We start from the raw sequence: 6,274 nt of genomic DNA, 5'->3' as shown, positions 1-6,274 counted from the left end.
TTGTGTACTTGCATATCTGACTGTGGGTCTATTGTATTGACACCAGTTCTGAAACAACTACTTACATATGTAAATCTACATAGCAACTAAAATAAATGCCACACAAAATGGCAGCAAAATATTATTCTGTGCCAACAGTTAACAACGGGGAATGACAAATGCACGGAGAGTTTACAATCCACAACACACACACACACACACACACACACACACACACAGAAACACAGCATTACATTAATACAAGTACAGATTAATACAATATGGATAAAACACAGATGGTTTGTAAATGTAATTCTTATATATGTATTCCTGTTCTCACTCTCTGTGTTTGAAGTTAAATTGTAGTTAATTGTAATTTCAATCAGTTTTAGAGCCTGTACATACATATACTCACATTGTGTAAGTATTGTGTACACATACACACATACACATTTTGTATAGCATTGTATAGTAAGTATTGTATTGTGTGTAGGTGTACAAATAAAATAGAATAAAAAGATGGCATAAATAACAAATCAAAAAGAAAATATAACTAAATAAATATCTTATACAATCACTTGTATTTCATTTCATTGAAATATTAAAATGAAAACGCTTGAGTCTTCTGGGCCTGTTGTTTCTTTTTTCTGTTGACAACACAACTATGCAGTCGTCTCATCAGCACAGTGTATGGAGGCCTTGAAAGGTGAAGTCGGATGTGTGCGAGAGAGAAACCCCCCAAAAAGCTAAAGTTAATGCGTATAACATTTAGTGATGCAGCCCAATCAGATCGATAGTGTATTGAATGTGTTTGTGATTAGTAGCTCTATTGATTGACGTGACATCATGTGACGGCACCTGACTGATGGATATTTCGCTAACAGCTTGTCAGACTATACAGATAAAAATGTGGAGCTTCGATCACATTTATGACAAAAACATAATATATATGTGTTTATTATTAATTGTTATTGTTTCAGATTAAATCCATTTTAGATTAAAACAGAAAGAAGAGGATTTATCTGTCCATCTAAACGGAAATATGACTCATCCACAGGAAGTCTGAGCTACTGAAAAATATCCCAGTAAAAGTAATATTAAAATTTTTAAAAAGTATAGTCATTCTTTACTCTTTTCTTTATTTACAGTGACGGTTTTTTTTCCAAAACAGTCACTCGTTTTCGAAGCCCTTCCTCAAAAATATTCTGTATAATACACAAAACCATGGCTGGAATTTAAAATAAATAAAGTATCAATTTAATTGTAACTTTATAAAAGATATTCATATATTTCGGATTTTTCTTTATAATCACGAATACTCAAAAAATATCCTACCTTGTCGATTATTGATTAGTCCTGTAGAGGCCTGTTTTGGGACTCGTCCTTCATATTTTTACAGCCGATCCTCTGTCACGGCTGCTCTATTAAAGTGTCTATTTCTAAATAAGTTGACTTTCATGTGGAGTGAAACCACGAGCAGAGCACAGGGGGGAGAGGTGCGTCCAATTCTTTCTGCCAATCGATCAGACTGCGGATAGATCGATAAGGCAACCAGGGCTATTGATCACCGCGGTCCTCTATTGCCGGGTGCTTTCAAATGCAAATGTGCCAAAATAGTAATCTATGGAAACACACTAATTCCTCAACAAACTGCGGCCAAACGCTTTGCAAACACTTGAACCATTTTAGGCCTTTTCTCAGATTTGGGCTGCAGATCTCTGTGCGTTCTAACAGTTGAAAGATTTAAGGACAAACGCGTGACATTCAAAAGACAGGGGGTTATTGAGTTGGCCTGTAGCCCATTGCAACTTTGTAGAATATGTTGGAAGGCAAAGCGAGAAGTTAAAGGTCTAGTGGCGATTTAAAAAAGAAGAATTAACTTGACTGCTAAAAGAGGAGAGAGAGAAAAACAAATGGCCTTACAGAGCAAAGTCAAATCAAATAATTCTTTCAAAAATTGTCAAATTTGTCAAATAGAATTAAATTAAAATTTGTAATCTCACACGCACACGCACACACACACACACACACACACACACACACACGGTTACTTAAAGTAGAGCCATAGGCAAACAAGGTATAGATGTTGGAGTATATATCTTCCAACAAGGCCACATCAGTGTGTGTGTGTGTGTGTGTGTCTGTGTGTGTGTCCGTCCCGCTGACTTGCTCAGAGGCCTGATCAATGCGACATTACTAAACACTGCTACTTAACTTTTGCCAATAGCCAGATTCAAGTAAATATACTTTAGAATACATTAAGCGTGATGCATCAGCCACGGAGTCATTCAAGAAGTCATGAAAAGATTAGTCTGTCTCTATCGAGTCGTTCTCAGGAAATAGACAAGAGTGAGGGAGACCTGGCCAAAGAGAAACAGAGCCCACGTGTCTCATCGAGGTTTAATTCATATAATATTGTCTGATCAAAATCAAATAAAATGAAAACGTTATGAGGGAAGTGAAAAAATAATTTGGGGCTCTTGCTGCATTGTAATAGTTCATATTTAAAATGAAGAAGGATAAAAACATTTTTATTAGCCTGTTACTTTTTAAAAAGGAATATTTCTAACGATAATAAATCCCTTATTATCTATCATTGTATATTATTAATCATAATAATGTAAACATGTGGTAGAACAGAGAAAAATCTAAATTAAATGCCATGTGTCTGAGTTCAGCACTAAGCCAAATGAAAAGCTGCAGGTTACACTTTTAAAGCAGAGTGCTCTGTGGTCATTTCCTGTAATGAAACTGCTGAGACAGGACACACACACACACACACACACACACACACACACACACACACACACACACCCACACACACACACACGCTCTCTGAGAGAGAGAGAGAGAGAGAGAGAGAGAACTTAAACCATTTTAGAAGAATGCATTTAGATTTTTTTTGGCACTATTGATCCTTCAGAAATGCATTGAGCTCAGCTCCGGGTTCAGTATTGATTATTTGATCAGTAAACGACAGCAGTGCTTAAAGATAAAAACTAAATGCTCTGCGCCTCATAAAAGACTTGAGTGGTGAGAGAGGGAGAGAGATAGAGAGAGGGGTCCATTCTGTGCTCACTCTAAAGGACAAACTGTACCACCATGAGTCCTATATATAAAATACTACAAATGATTATTTATGGAAAAAGTATTTTATACTGTGTGTGTGAGTGAGTGTGTCTGCGTGCGTGCGTGCGTAAAGTCGATGCCAACGTAGTGCCGAGGCCACCCCCTCGCCCGCTCCTGGGCGATTAAAATGAAATAAATCACCGTCTCTCTGCGGCATCGCCTCAGTCACACCGCAGATATCGACACAGTTAATATTTCATATTGTATTTGCCATAGGATATGCTTATTTAAGTATTCCAAAACAGTACATTAAAATACAAATTAAAACTGAGCTCTAGGCGCATGCATGGATTTTTGTTTTGTTTTTTGGATTGGGGGGTTAAATAGCTGAGTTTACTTTGTATTCAAATTCTGTTTTGGCTTTTCTTTTGAACAAGCTGCATAAAAAAGAAGAAAACATCATTGATTAAAAATGGGGGAAAGTGTGCTGATCAGTTCCCCACAACATGTTGAGCCAGCGGTTTTTAATCTGTGGAGTTACACATGCTCTTAGTGCTGCAGCCCAATTAAAACGAACAGAAAGAAATAGACAAATATAGGGGTGGGGGTCTTATATGAAGTTTACAAGTTCTTGGTGAGAGTATAAAACTTTCCGCTGCGCCTTGTTTTGGGTTGTAAACCCTGGTGAATTAGGAGCAAGCAGCCAGCAATGAAAGTTTACATCCATCACCACCGCGACCAATAAGCTGCTCTGGCCGGCTGGCTGAGCACAGATGACGGATTCGCTGCCGTGCGGGCTTCGGTAATTCATTTTCGATAGCAATGGTTGCTGGGATCAATACAGGGACATTAACCCAAGCGGACACTGCTGTTCTCCTGATGGCACAAGCCAAAAGCCACAATCCCTCGTTGGCAATCAGCAGAGACACAGTTTTTAGGGTCATTATTTTGGGTTGGAAGAGGAGCTGCAGTGCCAGGGCCCCTGATATCACAATTCATCAGTGGAGTTATGGATGGCCGTGACCTCGCTGTTGGTAAACACTGGCCAGGCAAATTATTTTATGCAATTTGCAAATGATTAGTGATGCCACTTCCTGGATGGTTAGACTTTTTTTTCAAGCTCCGGGTCGAAATCTTAATGGCCTCATTTTACATAACATCGGTGCAAATGCCAAGATTTCTCACTTGGTAACAGTGTTAACACAGTTTACACAGCAACGACCAAGGCCTACACACACACACACACACCATCGGGCTGTTGTGGAGCTGTGACTGATAACACACACACTCTTGTCAGTCATCACGCATGTTACACTTACAGTCACACACTCAGAGTCTGTTAAAACATGTCTAAAACATGGCACAGAGGTGTTGAAGTGACTTGTAGTTTCCCCAGCACATGTCACCACAAAGACAACTGCACACACTCGGACTACACAATATGTGTAACCTCCTTCTCTCTCTCTCTCTCTCACACACACACACACACACACACACACACACACACACACTTTCTCCAGTTGATTGTATTCAAATGAACGATTCAAATGAGTATAGTCATTTGCAATTTTAGGGGACATTTATGGACAGCTGGTCCCCAACCCAGAGATCAATTTTTTTCACATTGTCCCCTGGTGATTTCTGGTGTTGGGAACTGTTGCACTGTAAACAGTATGCATCTTGGTATCTATGGAGATAGATAAGCCCTGATACAACTTATGTTTCGACTTGGCAGAATATGGGTTAGATCCAATCAAATTGGCTAAACAAAAGATCATGACCCGCTTACAATATATAGACAAACTAAAAACCCACCTTAAAAGGTACAAGTCTACTGAACTATAGGCTGCACATTGCAACCTTATCGATTAATGCACACATTGAACATTGGAATATTGGCTGTGTGTCATTGTATTGCTGCACAACATTGTACAGGTGTTCATGATATTGTGTGTCCAAACATAAGGAAGCAAAGCCTGAAATAAAATATATAAAACATAAATTGAATCTTGTGTTTATAGGAGATGGAAGACTCACAACTTCAGTTAATTTTCTTGTCTGTTTCCATCAGAAACCTAATATTCATTAGCCCCTTCACAAAACCCAGCCTCTGGATCTCGACGAGCTGCTATAGGCACCAACCCATCGATGCATCTCCTGATCCATACATACATACTCTGACATTGATGGATTGCTGACCTGGATTGACGTCAGTGAGCACCAAGTTTCATATACAGAAGTTTGTAAGGCATGAAATGTGTGAGGGCTGCTGGGTCTGAGAGTTTTGATTTTCACCGAGGAGCAAAGATGCGAGGGGTCGAAGCCTGGAGGCTATGATGAAATAAAACTTAACAGATTTATTCAGAAACATTTTCTGAGGGCGAGCTGACTGAAAGCCTGATGGAAGATATTGGAAGGCGAGGGAGATATAATTTTATTGGTAATCTGATTACAATTTGTGTCAAAGGTCATCCACACAGTCAGTTGTCTAAAAGGACTGGTTACTTTCTTGTACATGATAGCATACTGATGTGGGCTACTTCAGGCAATGAAGTGGCACTTCTGGTCTTCTTGTGGCCCAGACAAAACAGATGTGAGCCTGAAGTGCCCCACTTGTAGAATAGTGGTCCAAATATCAAAAAACAAATATGGGCCTTTTGAAATCAAACATGTGGTGCTGTAGACGAGGTGTAATCTGGATGTGAACCTTAAGAATTGAATTTGGCCCAAATCACACCAAACTAATTCAAGCTACCATTGCCACCTTTGGTTGACATGCCATAAGGCTCAGATCTGGTAACAGGAGCTGACCGCCCAAGTGTCATCATTCCTAACTGTATGTGGGCCGGATTTGTGAGATGTGGCACATGTGGGCGAAAACAATGTTGATATATGAAATTGTTCAATTAAATTTAACTTGAGAGTAACGATCAAAAACAATTAAAAAGACTAAAACCAAGACCTCCTGCTGACAATCAAGTGTTTTTCTTGTAACACTAATGTGACACATGTCAATTAATATTTAACCCTGCACAGAGACATCACGTGCGCTGCTGGCGCCGCGTCAAACGGTTTTATCAGAGAAAACAAGCAGCGAGTCTCTCTTATCCATCTGAGGGTAAATGTTGCGCACGAAGAGGATTGCAGAGGATTGCACTTCTGTGTTTTTATCTTAACAAGTGTCTAATGTAATCTTTTTGCAGGAATTCGGGGTTCAGTGTGCAAC

This window comes from Paralichthys olivaceus, chromosome 3 (genome assembly GCF_024713975.1).
Source record: "Paralichthys olivaceus isolate ysfri-2021 chromosome 3, ASM2471397v2, whole genome shotgun sequence".
Taxonomy (NCBI): domain Eukaryota; kingdom Metazoa; phylum Chordata; class Actinopteri; order Pleuronectiformes; family Paralichthyidae; genus Paralichthys; species Paralichthys olivaceus.
Note: the sequence above shows the minus strand (reverse complement) of the source record.